Source organism: Carcharhinus amblyrhynchos, chromosome 4 (assembly GCF_965287045.1).
Source record: "Carcharhinus amblyrhynchos chromosome 4, sCarAmb.v2.hapA, whole genome shotgun sequence".
NCBI classification, from domain to species: Eukaryota; Metazoa; Chordata; class Chondrichthyes; order Carcharhiniformes; family Carcharhinidae; genus Carcharhinus; species Carcharhinus amblyrhynchos.
The window spans coordinates 19,604,406-19,624,514 of record NC_137327.1 but is presented as its reverse complement, the minus strand read 5'-3'; the positions used below and the strand labels follow the sequence as shown (position 1 = coordinate 19,624,514).

Below are 20,109 nucleotides of genomic sequence, written 5' to 3'. Positions count from 1 at the left end.
ACCAAGGAAGAAAATTAAAACGAGCTAAATAGATTTTAAACCCATGGTTAAAAAAATCTTTCCTTGCATTCTAATCGAGTGGAGAATGTAATTAGTTTCAAAACATGGATTTAGAAGACATAAGTTAGAGGCAGATACATCCAGAAACCAGCCTGGTTGAGGTTACTAACAATCAAAGGAATGACTGTTACTTTTCTAGACAGGGTGGCACGATCGCACAGTGGTTAACACTGCTGCCTCACAGCACCAGAGACCCGGATTCAATTCCGGCCTTGGGTGACTGCCTGTACGGAGTTGGTATATTCTCCCTGTGTCTGCGTGGGTCTCTTCCTGGCACTCCAGTCCACCAACAGGCATGTTAGGTGGATTGGCCATGATGAATTGTCCCTCAGTGTCCCAAAATGTGTAGGCTAGGAGGATCAGAGGGGAAAATATGTGAGGGTACGAGGATAGGGCCGAGGTGGGGCTGCTCTGTTAGAGAGTTGGTGCGGACTCGATGGGCCGAATAGCCTCCTTCTGCACTGCAGGGATTCTATTCTATGGACAGTGGAGCAAAATTTACTCCATTACATCTTAAGATAAAAAAAAATGACTGTAGAACAGATCAAACCCATTCACCACCACGGCTGGAATTTCCAGCCTCTCAGTTGTGTGTTTCCCACCAGCAGGAGATGGCACATTGTTTGCTGGAGGTGGGATTCTCTGGTCCCACTGCTGTCAATGGGAATTCCATTGACGTCACCCCATGCCGGCAGGAAACCCATGGGCGAGGGTGTGCTGCCAGTGGGACGAGGGAACCCTGCTGCTGTGAATGGCAGGAGAATTCTAGCCCACGCCTGAACCATGTTGAACAATATGAGAGAATACTGCAATAATAGAGGAAGAACATCTCAAAATCTGAGGACCAAGTCCCTTCCAGATTTGGCATCTTGCCAGTTTTCAGGAAAATGAGGTATTTCAGGATACTTGCAGTGTGATTAGGTAGATGGTGGGCAGGTCTAATGATGGATATGGTTCTTTGGTAAGGCCACAACTGAAAAACCGTATTCACTTCTGAGAGAAACACTCAAGACGGAAGTGGTTGAATGGAAGTGGTTGAATGGAAGTGGTTGAATGGAAGTGGTTGAATGGAAGTGAGACTCCTTCCAAACTTTTCTGAGCTGGGTCAGCTGGAGTCAAGAATCACTCTGACCACAGGAACCACCAGACACATGAAGCAACAACTGCCAATGCAGCAACACTCCAAACAAGCCAGTCAGCCTTTTTTCACTCAGTTACTCATCAGTCAAAACTCTTGCATGGCCCCGGCTTAGAATAATGTCCTGTGTTTTAGATACTGTAAGATTCCAAATAGTTGGATTTGAGGTATTGCATCTGAGGATGCTAAAACCAATATAACTACATTAGTACGCAGACCTACTCAGGTTCTCTGTGTGCTAGGATACTTGCCTTTTGTGCACCAGGACAAAAGGTCTTGTCAGCTGAGATTGCTTTTAACGTAAAAATAGGACAAGCCAAAGAATGGAATATTCATGCTTCAATGCCAATCATCACCTTTGATGTATCAGTCAGATGAAGAAAGTCCCTACAGAAAAGCAAGATCAAATTTTCTGACTGAAACTAACTTTGAATATTTTTGGCACTCCATTAGAAATTCCAATCAATAGTGTGTCAGGAAAAATGAGTTAATTTAACTCGAAGGAAAGTAACATTAATTAAGTTTGATGCAAGCTTGTCATAATTGATTAGCCAGTTCCCGTCTGTCCATTATTTTATCAAACAAAAATACACCAGCTTCGGAAGATGTACTAAACCATCAACCCTGAAATTCTCGCACGCTCATTGTCTTTTATCTCGATTCTTTTTCAACTTGAATTAGAAAGTAAGAGCGATAATTTTCTTTCCAAATAACAGATGTAGATCCATGGCACGCTGAATTTGACGCGCAACAGCATTCCAGCATGCTCTTTACTTGACTTGTTAAGCAGCAACCACAAAACTGTACTCCAAAGAAATTCCCCACTCTCTGGTGGAGTGGGACTCCCCTAGTGATTGACCTTTATGTATTAATAAAATGAACCACCAATAGCCATGTAACTGTCAGGTGGTCCAAAGAGAATGCCAAGCTTATGTCCACACATCTGTCATACATATGTGCATTTGCTGCATATGGGCAATCTTAAAATGTTAACTGTTTGCAAATTCAGGATTGTCTTAAGTTCTACCGACACTGAGCCAATTTTAAAACATTCAATTTTCATGACTTTAAACTCAAAATTGCCTCCTAAATACCGGCCAACTAAGCTTCGTTAATGAATTGAGCCAATTTAAAGTGTCTGACCATCTCTGCTTGACACAATGGTGAGTTGACACCTTTATAGGTCTGCCACTGGTAAGAAATGCATCAATGTTATTTGTATATTTTGATGAATGTCACTTTGATCTATTGCTGGAACTCCACTACTTTGCCTGCCATGGAATCTGCGAGGGCAAGGGTCCGACAACAGAAATCACCGCTGACCTCAGGGGCTAGAAATTTTCAGTCTCACCCGGAAAATCCTGCCCATGGTGTTCTGATTGACACATGATGGTAAGAATGTGCTTCAGTTCGAAAGCTGAGAGGGTGAAAGACTCATTCACCTACTTCAATTTTGTGAAAATGGCTTTTGGTTTGAGAAGACACTCAAATTTTCACACGTCCTACGTTAAAAATTAATTCCACCAAGAAATGAAGAAATGCGATGTATTTCCAGAGATTTTCCTCTTTTAAAAGAAGTAAATATGCATAATACATAAAACATCAGGTACATTAACACACAGGTAGACGGAATGCTTACAAAATAATGGTTCCTAGCAGGTCTTAGAACAAGAAAACTGAAATGATGAGTACATAACATTATTAGCACGAAGGACACTGATTTCTGGAGCACAAAATATTAACCACTTACCAAGATATTGTACGGTATATCTCCATGAAACTATTTTATTTATTTTTGAGTGGGACAACTGGTTTGCCATGTATCACAAGCAGCAGAATCAAAGGATTGTTGAATCCCTACAGAATAGATGGAGGCCATTAGAGCCTGCACTGATAACAATCTGACCCAGGTCCTATTCCTATAACCCCATCTATTTACCCGGTTAATTTCACTGACACTAGGGGTCAACTTAGCATGGCCAATCCACCTAACCTGCACATCTTCAGAATGCAGGAGGAAACTGGAACACCCAAAGAAACCCACGCAGGCACGTGGAGGATGTGCAAACTTCACACAGCCAGTTGCCTGAGGCTGGAATTAAACCCAGTACCTGGTGCCATGAGGCAGCAGTGCTAACCACTGTACCACCGTGCCATCCCTAGGCTTGCCTCCGGACTAAAAGTTGCAAGTTTGAATTCCAGGGACATTTGTCATTCAAATTCACACACCATTGTCAGGTATGTTTCATTGGCTGCTAGCCAGATTGCCTAGCACATAACTCACAGGAGAAAAAAGTAATTGAACTGATCCATCATGTCCTGTGTGGATTGTCCCTCATGCTGGAGGATCACGGGCTAGCGCTGACAGTGGTCATAGAGGTACCAATGGTCTAGATAATCCAAGCCTCCCAGCTAGAGAATAATATTCCCTTATCAGGAGCCTGAAAAAGAAAATAAAAGGATAGGAATTTTTAAAAATGTAAATAAATATTCTCTGAAGTTTAATCGTGCATTTTTAAATGCAACACCATAAAAAATATATCAAAAGCTATATTTGCTCCTTCTAAAAGTATTTCTCAAATGAGGTGACAAACAACAAAGCATATTTTAACCGTGCAAACTCTACAGATTCCAGCTCCTGCCAATCCTGCCAGCTCCTGTCAATGAGCGGCATGGTGGCACAGTGGTTAGCACTGCTGCCTCACAGTGCCACGGACCTGGGTTAGATTCCTATCTTTGGGTCACTGTTTGTGTGGAGTCTGCATGTTCTCATAAGAACATAAGAACATAAGAAATAGGAGGAGTAGGCCATCTAGCCCTTCGAGCCTGCCCCGCCATTCAATAAGATCATGGCTGATCTGTCGTGGCTCAGTTCCACATTCCCGCCCTCTCCCCATAACCCTTAATCCCCTCTCTTATCAAAAACCCATCAACCCGCGTCTTAAAAATATTTAGCGAGGTAGCCTCCACCACTTCAACGGGCAGAGAATTCCAGAGATTCACCACCCTTTGAGTGAAGAAGTTCCTCCTCAACTCCATTCTAAACCTCCCCCCCTTTATCCTGAGGCTGTGCCCCCTAGTCCTACTGTCCTTTCTGAGTGGGAAGAGTCTCTCCACCTCTATCCTATCCATCCCATTCATCATCTTATACGTCTCAATGAGATCTCCCCTCATTCTTCTAAACTCTAACGAGTACAAGCCTAGTTTATTCAGCCTCTCCTCATAGCTCAACCCCCTCAACTCCGGCATCAGCCTAGTAAACCTCCTCTGCACTCCCTCCAAGGCCAAAATATCCTTGCGTAAGTACGGCACCCAAAACTGCACACAGTACTCCAGCTGCGGCCTCACCAATGCCCTATACAGCCGCAGCAAGACCTCCCTACTTTTATATTCAATCCCCCTCGCTATGAAGGCCAGCATCCCATTCGCCTTCCTGACCACCTGCTGCACCTGCAAGCTGGGTTTTTGCGACTCATGCACAAGGACCCCAAGGTCCCTCTGCACCGTCGCCTGCTGCAGTTCTCCCTGTGTCTGTGCAGGTTTCCTCCTGATGCTCTGGTTCCCTCCCACTGTCCGAAAAACGCGTTGATTAGGTGCATCGGCTGTGCTAAATTCTCCCTCGGTGTATCCAAACAGGCGCCGGAATGCTGCGATCAGGAGATTTCCACAGTAATTTTATTGAAGTGTTAATGTAAGCCTGCTTGTGACACTAATAAATATGCCAAACATAAGCAAAATTGTTAAACACATGGAAAATATAACCTTTTATAAACCAGTGTTCTTATAATCTTCACATGCATTTGATTTGATTTGATGTGATTTATTGTCACATATATTAGCAAACAGTGAAAAGTACTGTTTCTTGCATGCCAAGCAGACAAAACATACTGTTCATAGAGAAGGAAATGAGACAGTGCAGAATATAGTGTTACAGTCATAGCTAGAGTGCAGAGAACGATCAACTTAATGCAAGGTAGGTCCAGTCAAAAGTCTGATGGCAGCAGGGAAAAAGCTGTTCTTGAATTGTTTGGTACGTGTTCTCAGACTTTTGTATCTTTTTCCCGACGGAAGAAGGTGGAAGAGAGCATGTCCAGGGTGCATGGGGTCCTTAATTATGCTGGCCGCTTTGCCGAGGCAGCGGGAAGTGTAGACAGAGTATTGATGCAGAGTATTTTTTAAAAATAATTTTATTTCAGTTATCAAAATGAAAACTTTCTGTAGCTTTAACGGTTTCAACTCAGCTACTGAATATGCCTGTTCTGGAGAGCAAAATCTTTAGTGTTAAAATGATTGTGTAGCTGGATCAGTTTTCAGGATGCTATGGTAATTTTACTTCTATGAAACCATGGGCAATTCATACTGCAATGGACAGAATACTTCTGGAAGATGGGCTTATAGAACATGGTTTTCATTTTATTGTTTCAATAACACAGTTGCTGTTCTGCATCAGGGGTCTGTTTGTAATTCCACCTGTTTTACTGTGCACCAAGTTTCACCGTTATCTGCATCTAAATAGCATACAAAATACATATTTTGACTAGAAACATTCCATTGAAGAAGATTTAGAAATCATTAATAAAATGCTTCAGATATAATGAAAAATGTTAATTATAATACAGTGCAACCAACATATGCTGTTCTGATTACCTGAATTTGAACAGATGTCCATTATTTGACCAAGTTTTCTATGGTACTGATTGACTCACAATGCAGTAGTCAGAGACATTAAAATTCTTTAAAGTATTGACATACTTAAACTGAAGTTACACACCTCAGTTATTAGATATCATCCAAGGCCCAACCATCTTCAACTGCTTCATCAATGACCTTCCTTCCATCATAAGGTCAGAAGTGGGGGTGTTCACTGATGATAGCACAAAGTTCAGCACCATTTGTAACTCCTCCAATGCTCAAGAAGTCCAAATGCAGCAAGACCTGGACAATATTCAGGCATGGGCTGACAATGGAAATTCACCTGTGTGCCAGACAATGACCATCTCCAACAAGACAGAATTTAACCATTATCCCTTGACATTCAATGGCATTACCATAGCTGAATCCCCCACTATCAACATCCTGAGGGTTACCATTGAACAGAAATTGAATTGTACTGGCAATATCAATACTGTGGCTACAAGAGAAGGTCAGAGGTTAGAAATCCTTCAATGAGTAACTCACCTCCTGACTCCCCAAAGCCTGTCCACTCTCAGCAAGACATAAGTCAGGAGTGTGATGGAATACCCTCAACTTGCCTGAGTGCAGCCTCAACAACACTGAAGAAGCATTACCCCATCCAGGACAATGCAGCCCACTTGACTGGTACCTCTTCCACAAACATTCACTACCTCCACCATCAACGAACAGTATTAGCAGTGTGTACAATTCACAGGAAGCACTGCAGAAACTCAACAAGGCTCCTTTGGCAGCATCTTCCAAACCCATGACAATTACCATCTAGAAGGACAAGGGCAGCAGATATATGGGAACACCGCCACTTGGAAGATTCCCTCCAAGCCAGTCACCATTTTGACTTGGAAGTATATCATTGTTCCTTCACTCTCACTGGGTCAAATCCCTGGAATTCTCTCCCTAAGATCGCTGTGGGTGTATCTGCAGCACCAGGTAGGAGGGTGACGAGTGAGGAACCCACTATCTTCCTGCCACATTTTCAATTAAGTCTGTGATGGGAAGGAAAATCCCATCCTGATGACAATTGATATTAATCTAGTGGTGTGCAGGGGGCTCACCATGCAGAAAGCCCAAAAAGCAAACCCTGTTAGGGATTGCTTGGGGTCATTCAAAGACACTCAGTGCTTCATTGATGGGCCGGGCAGTGGGAAGGTGATGGCGGGTGGGTTGGTGGGGGGGGCGGGGGGGGTGGTGGTGGAGGTGTTGGGGTTACACACTGTCAAGTCCCTGCCCTTGTTGCCAACTTACCTATCCCCATGATCCCCATCCCATCATCACTCACCTCTGCTTGGATCCATTGGTAATCTTAGACCTCAGACAGGTGTGGTATGCACAGCAACCATTGCACCCTTGTGCTACTGAACAATGACAAGTTGCCAGCCTCTGATTAGCTTGCAGCTCAAGGACCTCTTACCCTGGGGTCCTTGATCCTGGAAAAGCCCTAGTACTGCCTAATAAAGCACCTTATTGCCACAATTTGGAGGACGTTCCTGAAAAAAAGGCAATGCGGGACTCTTACCAACTCTCAGCTGGATGAGTATAACTCCCCATCACCACCATTAATTCACACCTCAAGATTAGAATATGTTTACATTACAGCTGCTGACCTTCTCAAAAACGTTTCGAAAATCTTGTGTGTTGCAGCAGAACTTCCATGGTGTTCTTTAGTTTTGATTTATTATTGTCACATGTATGTGGATACAGTGAAAAATATTGTTTCTTGCGCACTATGCAGACATATCGTTCACACAGTACATAGGGGAGAAGGAAAGGCAACAATGCAAAATATAGTGTTGCAGTTACAGATAGGGTGAAAAGAAAGATCAGCTTAATATGTGTTAGGACCATCCCAAAGGGTGATGGCAGCAGGGAAGAAGCTGTTCTTGAGTCAGTTGGCACGTGTTCTCAGACTTCTGTATCTTTTTCCCATTGGAAGGTGGAAGAAAGTATGTTATTAAATCATAGAATCCCTACCATGCAGAAGGAGGCCATTTAGTCCATTGAGCCTGCACTGACAACAGTCCCACCCAGCCCCCATCCCTGCAACCCCACATATTCACCCTGTTACTTCTCCTGACACCAAGGGGAAATGTAGCATGGCCAATCAACCTAACCTAACCGGAGCACTTGGGGAACCTACACAGACGCCAGGAGAACATGCAAACTCCAAACAGAGGCTGGAATTGAACCCGAGTCTCTGGCGCTGTGAGGCAGCAGTGCTAACCACTGAGCCAGCAGGGTACATGAGTTAAAGATTACACTGGTGCAAAGAAGGGAACTGCGAACTGGAATTAGGACAATAAAAATTTGGAATAATGTTCATCAAAGATTGTAAAGCAAGAATTCCTTTGATTGTTTTCCAAGGAAATGAATAGTATTTTCCTTACTTGATTCAGGAATAAATATCTTTGTATTCACATATCACAATTACATAGATGAAGCTATCCCTACATGTAACATGGCGAACAATTATTTTCTGTTGCTCGTCAGACACTTATACTGAAGTGCAGAGAATACGTGAAACATAAGGAACAAATTATCTAATTAGTTTCATTTCTTCTTTGCCGAGATGGCTTTACTGAAATATTTAGCAATATGAAAAGATTCTCTTTAAATTCAGTGATGTTTCTGATCTCCTTCCAAATTCTCCTTCTGAAATTTGATTCTCTATATATTAGATGTAATTTTGGAGTTTTTACTGGATGCACATAACTAAACATAGATTCCATTACAAAATATAAATATTTATAAGTGCCATTTAATTTGTTACACATGAAACATGCTATATTTGACAGATAATCAATGCCTTGAAAATGGCGATTACATTGTTTTCCCAGCAAAATTATGTCACAAAAAAGTAGAATTCTATTTCCAGCAACATTTTAATATTAATTGGGCATATTTTGCTGACTTGACAGCTGACTGTCAAGATTGCACTGTTCCATCAAGATAATCAGAAATAATTTGTCATAAAAAACTTTAGTTGGTGAAAGATTCTAGACACATATAGCATATTGAATAATACTGATTTTTTTCAATTAATTATTCAAAGTTATTCACTGTTACTTTCTAAAGTTGAGAAATTGCAACATAACTTTGAATGGGCGGAAATAATAATGGGCAGCATGGTGGTACAGTGGTTAGCTGCCTCACAGCTCCAGGGACCCCGGTTCAATTCCTGGCTTGGGTCACTGGCTATGCGGAATCTGCATGTTCTCCCCAGGTGTGCATGGGTTTCCTCTGGGTGCTCCAGTTTCCTCCCACAGTACGAAAGACGTGCTGATTAGGTGCATTGACCATACTAAATTTTCAAACAGGTGGCGACTGGGGAATTTTCACAGTAATTTCATTGCAGTGTTAATGTAACCCTACTTTTGACCCTAATAAATAAACTTAACCTTAATTACTGGGTTTAAATATGATATTTAATTGCTGAGATGCATAAGAAGTAAAGGGCTGAAATCGAAGATATATTACCATTACTGATGCAGCATTTCTGACCCCATTGGCACTAAAAAAAATTGTAATGTGTTGGAAACAATATAAGCATTAAAATCTACACCTAGAACCTTATTAGTTTGCTCAGTTATTATTATGGAAGAGATGGAGAGCAATTTATTTGTTGCAAAATTTGAAATGCTGAATTCCTAATGGCTCAGAGTTTGCAATACAAATAACAGCGAGGCTATCAGGGAGACCTGACAGAGGTCGACAAAATTATGAGAGGCATAGACAAGGTGGATAGTCAGAGGCTTTTTCCCAGGTAGGAAGTGTCAATTACAAGGGGATACAGGTTCAAAGTGAGAGGGGGAAAGTTGAAGGGAGATGTGCAGGGGAGGTTTTTCACACAGAGAGTGGTGGGTGACTGAACTACACTGCCAAAAGAGGTGGTGGAATCAGGTGCATTTAAGAGGTATCTGAATAGGTACATGAATAGGGAGGAAATAGAAGGATGTGACCGAGTAAGGGTGAAAGGTTTTTTTTACGTTTAGTTAGGGCATCATGATTGGCACCGGCTTGGAGGGCTGAAGGACCTGTTCCTGTGCTGTACTTTTCTTTGTTCTTTTTGACTCATTATTTGTGCATCAGACAGTCATTTCTGGGACTGGATTTTCTTTTCCACCTGGAGTTAGGAATGGGGACCGAGAATTGCCAAAGCTTTGCTTTTTTAACGGCAAGTTCAAATTTCCTGGGTAAACAATGGGCTATTGCAGTCTTCCCATGAGGAGGAAGAGCTTCAGGTTAGCTTCATGACCCTGCACACATGTCCTCGGCATTGCCATTGACCGCCCTAGGGGAAATTTGTATTTCTTGACCCCCACTGCCTTCATCTGGTTTGGTGAGTTTAGAAAGTTCTTGAAAACTTTTGAGAGTTCAGAACCTTGAGAGAAACCTTCAGAAGAGTCCGGAACATTTTAACAAGTAAGTGTTGTACATTTTAGGAACTTCAAATGCTATTATTGGATACTACGTTATATGTTAGATGTGCTTTAATTGCCATAATTGATCATAAGGTTCTGCCCAGCAGTTTACCATTATCTTGATCAGCATCTTGTAAGTATCAAGATGCATTAGAATTCACTTCTCATTAGAAAATGTGCTGTTATGCATTGAATACTGAAGAAAGCAGTTTTTGGGCACTCTAATGTTACGATCTTGAGTGATATAAATATCCACAGTGCTTTTAAGTTTGGAAAACAACTCTGCAGCTTTCACTTTGGAAATAAACAGCTATTTGCTATTGGAATGCTTTAAATGAAAGGCCAACTAATTCTTCCCCTCCCAATTACAATAGGCTCCATTATTTGGAGCTGCGCTGTTTGTTTTGACAGCTGAGCCCATTATGAATGATTGGCTGAGTTTCAAAAGCTAGTAAACCACTTATCTCAGCTTGGGGTTATGCATACAGTTTGACTGACAGTTTTAAGACAGGAGAAACATCCTTTTCATTGCATCAGGATTCTTCAGCATAAATAGCAGTATTTATGAGTGGCAGCTTTATTAGATTTTTAGGTGCATGCTCCCTTTTCATGTTAATTTCAAAAACTTCTTATTGCTATTACATGGCACCTGAGAATTATGCATGTGGATAATGGGTGGTGGCTATGGAGGATTCATTGCTAGCATGGAGACAGCATTGAAGAATATGTGGGAGGATGGGGGAATATGAGAGGGGTACAGAATATGAAAGAGTATGGACAGGAAATACAAATGAAAGGCATGGCTTGGACACGGGGGCTGGGTGGGGAGAGGCAAGGACTGGAGGACATGAGTGATATGGTGACCTAGGCCAATAATTTAGTGAACTGAAGTGGTCTTTTTAAATCAGTCAATCTTTGCATTCACATTCCTCTAAAATGAATAGAGTCAGAAAGCCTAAACCCTCCTCACCCACATCTCCAGAAGATGAAAATATGGGGGTGTTGTGATGGGCATCTCCCAAACTAATCCCAAAGGACTCAGGTACAAGCCACAATCATTTATTCACGTATGCAAGGAGAGCGCCGTCTTAGTACAGCACTCTGCCAGATCACAGATGTTCATTTTATTTATACATTGTTGGTCACGCACCTAGATCATTGTTTAAATCCCAATCTTGTCTACAGATAGTTTTATATTAAACATTCCACTGGAGCAGAGCTTGTTATCTGCTCCTAGTTAGATGTTATTTTTCTTCTCCTTATCCTTTCCAGGGACTATTCTTAATCTGTTTCATCTTAACTCTTGTCCTTCTAACCATAAACAAAGTTTACCCCCAAGGCCTTACAGGAGAGTTCTGTTGATATAGGTCCTTAAGGTGTGCAGGGTTCACTGGCTGTGTAAGCATTTAACTAGCATGTGCTCTTTACTCTAAGTCAGGAATGTTAGTCTAACATCCTCTCAATAAATGTATTTTATTTACCCTAACTGGGGTTATGTGTAGGTGTGATGGACCTACACTTGTCAGGAACTGGCCTGTGGAAGGGGATTCCTAACCAGCTAGGCAGAATGCAATCTGTTAGCAGACAAGAAATCAGTCAGAAGTTAAAGATTCTTAGACCAGCTAACACAAACAGTTTTACACATATGTGAATATAGTAAATGAATATACACTGATATTTTAACATATGTTAATGTACTATTCATTTCGTCAAGCAAAGTCACTGAAAGGCATGTGGTAAAAGTCAATAGTTCCAAGCCAAAGATCTGGCAACTGGTTAGTCAGCAAGTCTTGTTGGATGAATTCCTATGAGGGTATGCATTATGCAACATTAATGAATAGATGCATTCACTGCCCAGACACAAGGAGAGATGTGTTCCTGGATGCAGGAGTACATGTCTATTCAACTTGGCAGTGAGCCGGTGGAAATGTCCATTTTGACCTTGCGGTAGTGTCTGCCATTACCAGGCAGCAGGGATGTTGTTAGTGCCAAGAGGGGAGAATGCATCCGGAATCAGTTAGATAAATAAGATATTACCAAGCAATTAGGTATCACATGATCAGCTGAGGTACTTGACAGAGATTTATATTGATGTATTACTGTTAAATGGAATTGATTTTACGCTAATGAAAGGAGAAATTATTGATTAGAAAAAGTATAATTGGCCTGTATTTGACTCTGTACTTCAGATCTTTGAGAAGTTCTGGCTCTCTGTTCCAGAGCTATTTAACCCTTCCAACTCTGGTGAGCTGTATGTTTGTATTGTCTAGTTCTATGTTTTATGTTAAATAAATTTGTTATGTCTTTGCACAGAGGTATTAGCCTGGCATGTTTTGAATTGTCTTAGCTTAAGACAGACTTGGCCAGCTTCAAATTTCCCCACAACATTGCCCAACTCCTGTTTCCTAATGTACCATAAAAATCCAGTTCCTGATGTCCATATATGGACTGTCAATCAAGGAGATCCAGAAGCAGTTGTGCAATTTGCTCAACTTCTCCACGAGCTTTGGTCCACCACTGCCTTGCTGTTAGATTTGGCAACTAAACACAAGAAGGGCATGAAGTTGCTGTACTTGCCAACTAGTTATTCACTAAACCCACTGGAAAAAGATAGCACAGATGTATTCAGGCTCAAATGAATTTTTAATGGTGCAGTTTTTCTTAATTCCTGCCCAGCAATCTGCCTGGCCCTGAAACTTGACGTTACCAGTGTCCTTCAGAATTTACTTATTGTTGGGGATGTTAAAAAAAAAATTAATGATCAAAATAATTTTCCGTTTTTACTTTTTTTCTTCATCGGTTATCTCTCTCTTCACCTTTCTTTTTCCTCTCTTCATTTTACTTTCTACACGTGATTTTACATTAAATTCAATATTCTAACTCATATTTCCTTGTTTAGATTCCGCAGGCCCAATTTTAACGCTCAGTGCTTCTGGGTCTCCTTGTTTGACTGTGGTTAGCACTGCTGTCTCACAACGCCAGAGATCCAGGTTCAATTTCAGCCTTGGGTGGCTGTCTGTGTGGAGTTTGCACGTTCTCCCCGTGACTGCGTGGGTTTCCTCTGGGTGCTCCAGTTTCATCCCACAGTCCATTAATGTGCAGGTTAGGTGCTAAATTGCCCCTTAGTGTTCCAAGGTGAGATGGATTCATTGTGGTAAATGTATGGGGTTATAGGAAAAGGGCAGGAAAGAGGGCCTGGGTAAGATACTCTGCCAGGCAGTCAGCAAAGACTCGATGGGCTGAATGGCCTCTTCTGCACTGTAGAGATTCTATAATTCTAGAAAAGTGAATGGTTTTGAGGGCCTATGTGCACATCTCACTGAGGATTCTTGAATCTGATAGCTTTGCTCAGACGTGTCATGAATCCCCTTTCGCTGCACTGAAAAGTATTTCTAAATAACTTAAATCGTTGCTCAAAAGTTTGTGAACAGTGCTAAATATAATGAATGCATCCCTTCATCATGGACCACAAAATCCAGGCCATCTTCTATTTAAGTCATTTGCTTTTAATGCTTGATTGTGATTAATGCACACCAATTGCAAGAAATTTTAAGCACTATCAGAGTGTTGAAAACCGAGATTCAAAGAAATGTGGGCTGGTTATGAACCACTGTCATTAATATAACTGAAGACCTTTTTCTGAAGTGAGATAGCCAGAGAGTGAATAGTGTGATTTGTGGCACTAATTGGAAAATAGTCATTTGGTGGTACAGAAGTTGAGCATCGCTGTAAAGAAAACACATGTTTTGTCGAAACTTTTCATCTCGCACTCATCAACACATTCACAAGGGTACAATATAAGGGAAATCAACATTTTACATTATGTTCTTGCAAATGTCCTGGTGAGTGCAAGACATAAAGCTTTGGGGGAAAAAAATCTATTTTTTTTCAGCAATTGGAAAATAGCAAAGCTTAACACTCAGGGCTTGTTTTTCTTTAATTTTAAGTAAGAGACAATCCTGACATGGTGGATTGAAGAAATGTTTCATATGATTAGGATTAACTTGACTGATGCTAAATAAACAGCCAGTCATATAAGGTATAGATTCATAGAATCCTGGCAGTGTAGAAGGAAGCCATTTGGTCCATTCAGCCTGCACCGACAACAATCCTACCCAGGACATACCCCTGTAACTCCACGTATTTACCCCACTAATTCCCCTGACTCTAAGGGGCAATTTAGCATGGCCAATGAACCAAACCCCCCCATCTTTGGACTTTACAATGTAAAAAGTCAAAAAGCATCTTTGGTGGTTGTTTTAACCTGACCTAACCGGTGGGAAACTGAGTTTGAAAGTTAAATTGGCCAGAGTGTTAAACTGGCGGCTGATCTGATCTCATTAATTTTCCATTGGCTGGCTTAGGTGGAAGTTAAACTGCTGGTGCTCCGCAAAATAAATTGGCTTCCCATTTTTCATTATAGCAGATCAGTATTGCAGCATTTACCAAAGAAGTACAGTAAAAGTGAACAGCACTAAAGCACCATTTTTTTTTTGCACAGCTCAAAATTTTATGGAGAAGTAATCAGATGCAAAGGGAATCACCTCACTTTAGATACTCAATCAAATGACTATCACAGGAGTGTTTAAAACACTGTTTAAAGCTGACTCTAGGTTTCTAGCAAGGCTATCAATCTTGGAAACCGGCTTGTAATGCGATACAGGGGTAGAGATTTATAATTATTCGAGAATCCCACTTACCATGCAAACCCTCCTTTTGGATCCATGCGAGAGATTACTGATATACTGCCTAGATGGATAAAGTACTTTTTCACTCAAAGGTGGAAACTCTATATACTGATCTAAATCTTTTGATCCAATAATTAATACATTTTAACAAGATTAACATTTCATCAAAATGTAAATTTGATGGGAAGTTGTGCAGATGAGGCTTGGTACTGATGCAACTGATGAAAGGAATTGTAAATTTCATTTGTTTCAATTTCATTACAGCACAAACTATTTAAAATGATCAAACAGGAGATTTGCATTCTAGCTTGATGGCTTTCATTGAAACTGCAGTCATAGATGAAAGGACAGGATTGCAGTAAACTCGTAACACTTTGAAAACTTCACAAAAGAATGCGGACCACTTTTCGTCCCATTTTGCCATATATTGCATTGCAATCTTGTTAGATAGGGACAAGAGTTATTCCATCTCAAAAATGTTAACTAAATAGCTATGGAGTGATGTTAGCAACTAACTGTATATAATGAGGAGTTCTCAGTTTAATTGTAACCTGACTGAACTTGAATGACAGCAGAATGGTGAATGAAGAGAGGGTCAAAATAAGGTTGTGATATTTTAATTCACTTTTAATTCAGACTACTTGGAAAGATATGTCAAATCAGTACACTAAACAAAATGGCACCGCAACTCTAAATATAGAAAGTAATGACCAATTTGTAATACATTTTGGACAGTGCTTTTTTGTGCGAATGGAACCTCTGCAGAATTTATAACCCCAGAAATTCCGACAACAACCTACAACTTCTACTGTAAATTATGTCCTTTTTTGTGTCAGTCTTCCCGTTGCAAGAGATGCCAAATTTCCTGGAAAATTTATTTGAATGTGCTACATCAAACATAATTAAGGGTTAACAAACTCAGAAGGATGCAGCCAATGGCTTGCCCCATTGATATCAATAAACTAATGAAGCAGAATAATATTGACATGCCCTGAATAATAGAATTGTTTCACACTGTCGGACTTAGTCACTTGGAGAAAATGGTGTTATTGCCACACTCAGGCGCTGCATTGAATTTTGGGTAGCATTCGAAATTAAAGATTTTGCTTTAACTATTTAGTTGGACGACAACATTAGAAAATTAACTTTCCCATTTTCTTCAATGGCATATCAATACCCCATACTGTACACACAAATAAAGCTAATAGGTAGTTAAGTGTTTCCATGGGGTTTTTTTGGGTCATAATTTAAGTATATAAAGAAAGAATGGAGATTTTATTTTACTGTAATCAATTATTTTGAACAAAAATTTAAATACATTCTCAGATCAAATAAATTGACTTAATAATTTCACACTTAACTTGATAGCCCTATTTCAAAATGAACATAGTGATAACTTATTTTTGATGGTGAAATATCCAAGCCTTTTTATTATACGTATGTAAAATCTATTCACACGACTGCAGGCTGCAGAGATAAGGCTTGCAGCTTTTATGGGTGAGAGATATAAATCACGTAGATACCAGGTGATCAAGTTGATCAACCCGAGTCATTATTTGTCAGCCTATGTGACTGTGGTGAGAAAAGTAGCATGGGTCTATAAAATTCCTAGTTGCCAACTCACTTGAATGGGGGAAAGATACAATACTCAACTTTTTATGGTTTTTGGTGAGGGTGCCAGTGCAATGGTCTTAGGGAATGAAGATGTGGTGCCTGGCAAATGGACCCAAATGCTATTGTTACGCTTCTGGCTATGGGCAAGAGAAGGAAGAAAAGACTTCAAAGTGCTGTACATGTAATATACATTCCAAACAAAGATAAGGGGGAACTTGATGTGCTTATCTTATACTCTGGGCATTCCACCTAGAGAAGAGTTGGAGTTAGGATGCATTAAATGACTGAGATTATTATTTCCCTGGGAATAATTAAGATGTACCTTAGCAATTGCTCCAGATGGAAAGCATAATGGCGGTCCTTCAGAAACACAAATTATGAATCTTTTCCATGGTAAATAATGCTTGCAGAACACACCCCGTTACAGCTGCTTCTAATTTTTGAATATCGTAATCATTTTTTCACCATCCGCCAACTATACGAAGACTTGATCACCTAACCACAGTAGCAAAGTGAAAATTCCTCTGGGATAACAAGACTGAAAATAAAAGGCTGGAATGCTCTGATGTTGTTCTACGCCACCGCAGCCAATAAGAATGGAGAATTTGGCCCTCAGCCAAATTTCCATTCGCAGCAGCAGGACTGGAGAATTCCAGCTATGGGCGAGGTCAGAGAATTCCGGCCAAAGTGTCTGACAATGATACCTTTGGCGTGGTTGACCACAAACTTCTGTTCCAGTAATACGAGAGGAATTTTACCATCCTCCCTTGCATGGGAATTGTTAGCGGGAAGGGGCGGACCATGCCAAGTTCCATTGACTTCGAGTAGGATTTTCCAGCCTTAGAATGAGCGCAGCCTGAAACTCACACCATATAAACGGGATTTTCCTCCCTCTCCACTGTGTATTTTGCAATAACAGGGGGGACAGGGGGTTGGGGCTTGGGTTGGGGTGTGAGGGGGGAGGCGGCACTCACTGATGGTGGGATCTTAAAGTCCCAGCGTTATCAATAGGGTTTCCTGCTGAATGCATCCCTTGTTGCTAGGAAGCCGACAACAGCAGTGTACCATTGGCAGGGCCTACGGTATAAATGGCTGCAAGATTTTGACACGTGGTCGGTGCAGGCTTGATGGGCCAAATGGCCTCTCTCTGTGCTGTAGGGATTCTATGGTTCTATGATCACAGTTTATTTTCATCCACTTGGATGGGACTGCACTCCTGTGTTCCATTCTTGGGGGAAATGGGTGTGGGGTGGGAGGGGGGACGATTTCCTGATCTTCCTGAGGTGTGTTTCTTGAGGTGGGAGATGACGTGCCATTTGCAGGCAGTGAGATCTTCTAGCCCTACTGCCATCAATAGGATTTTCCAGAGACTTTACCTCATCGCTGTCACAAAATCCAAGGCAGGGGTGCACTGTTGGCGGAACCAGAAGATCTTGCTGGCATGAACAACCGGAAAATTCCAACTCTTATCGATCAATTCACAGCCAGGGAATCATTTGTAATGGCTTCTTTTCCTGCTCCCACACTGTCACCTCTGGCAGCCCCCAGTGTTCCATCTTTGGCACCTTCCTATTTCTCATCTGTATCCTGCTGCTCTGTGATATCATGTGAAAACACAAAGTTGGATTTGAAGGAGTGCTGAGTTTTCCCCCTGCCCCATGCACTCTATCCTATACTGCATCTTGACATCCAGTATTGCGTATGTATTAATTTCCTCCAATTAAATATTGAGGAGATAGTCCCTCTCACAAACTCCATTCCCTTTTAACTCATTCCATTCCTCTCCCCAGCAACCAGGCCGAACCAGACAGTTTGTAACCTGAATGTCATATTTGACCCCGAGATTAATATTCAATCACACGTGTGCCATCGCTAAGACCACCTCAGTAACATCACCCAGTTCCACGCTTGCCTCAGCGTATCTGATGGCTGGCCTCCCTGGTTCTACCCTCTGTAAATTTGATGTCATTCAAAACGCTGTTACCAGTGACCTAACTCACACCAAGGGCTGAACTATTGCCCCCATGTCAGTTGCACGGATTCGGGAAAATTTCCAAATTCCCAATTCAGAGAAAATTCCCTAAATGGTCTGATTTTCATTCTGGGAGTCAGCCAGAAACAATGCAGAGGCAGCTATAGGGGCTGGGTACTGAGGCGAGCTGTTTCAAAGGCCCATCTCGATGTGCACGACTTAATCCCAGTAATAATAAAAACAACAAGCCCCCAGCACCCCATTCTCCATCTATGCCAGCTCATGCTCCCTACCCACCACCTCCCTACCCTTATGGCACCTCATAGTCTCCATGCCAACTTAGTGCCAACCCATGAATCCCAACTCATCCTCATAGCCCTTTGTAGTCCCAATGCCAACTTAGTGCCAACCTACTAAACACCCTTTGCCATCTGTATTTTATTAATTCTTTTGTGTGGTGTGAGGTGAGCAGCACTGGTTTGGCCAACATGCACTGCCCATCCCTAACTGCTCTTGAAAAGGTAATGGTGAATGGCCGCCACCTTACATCCTCTGTGCCATCTCATCCAGGATCCACCTTGGGCAGTCCTCAGGAGCCATGATGAGATGTAAACAAAATGAAGTTCTAAGGATCTCTTGCAGACTTTACTGCTTTAAAATCAACCTCACTGATAAAAATCCATTCAATGTATTTAAATCTTTCAATACTTTATCCCCTATAAGAACAAATATTTTCTTCAAGTACTTAATCCCACATAAAAACAAACACCATATATGTATATAGCCCATTTCAAAGACAGCTAGTCCCTTTATAACCACATGGAGCTATGAATCAAACTGTGAATTTACAGGCTCCTCACTATGATAATGATAGGTTATTGAAGTAGTCAGCATCACTAATCCTATAGGATCATAGAATCCCTTCAGTGGAAAAGGAGACCACTCAGCCCATCGAGTCTGCACCAACCCTCTGACAGAGCACCTTAGCCAGCCCTACCTCCTCTACACTGTAACCTCACACATTTACCTCACTAATCTCCCTAATCTACACATCTTGGGACACTAAGGGGCAATCAGGACTCCAGTAGCTGTTTTGGCTAAGATACAGAGCCTTTCTGACTGTACAAAAATTCGGGCTCAAATATCCCCAAGTTCAGTTGTCTATATGACTCCTGGTTTGAGAATGCCATGATTCTCAAACTGGAATTCTTCCTTTCAAATTCTTTCTATTATTTAGCCCTCCCTACCTCTGAAATCTCCTGCAGCCTTACAACCCCTGTCCCCACCCTCTGCCCACCTGAGATCACTGGCTCTGCCAATTCTTGCCTCTCAAATATTCTTGAATTCAATCACTCATTTATAGTTAGTCATGTCTGCTTAGAATTTCATAGAAATCCTACAGTGCCAAGGGAGGCCATTGGGCCCACTAAGCCTTTGTCGACTCTCCAACAGAGCATCTTAACCCATAACCCCACGTATTTATCCCACTAATCCACCTAACCCACTCATCCTGAGACACTGAGTGGC

General features: G+C 41.5%; 1 long non-coding RNA gene across 2 annotated transcripts in view; it reads right to left on the bottom strand.

The window, feature by feature from the left end:
- LOC145342521 (uncharacterized) overlaps positions 1–20,109 on the bottom strand; it is a 209,128-nt gene that overhangs the window by 169,859 nt on the left and 19,160 nt on the right. The window contains exon 4 of one of the 2 annotated variants that reach the window (XR_013886552.1): positions 3,483–3,639. The exons of the other annotated variant lie outside the window; for it this stretch is intronic. This is a non-coding gene — a long non-coding RNA (uncharacterized LOC145342521). The remainder of the gene's footprint in view (positions 1–3,482; positions 3,640–20,109) is intronic. 2 annotated transcript variants of the gene reach the window in all.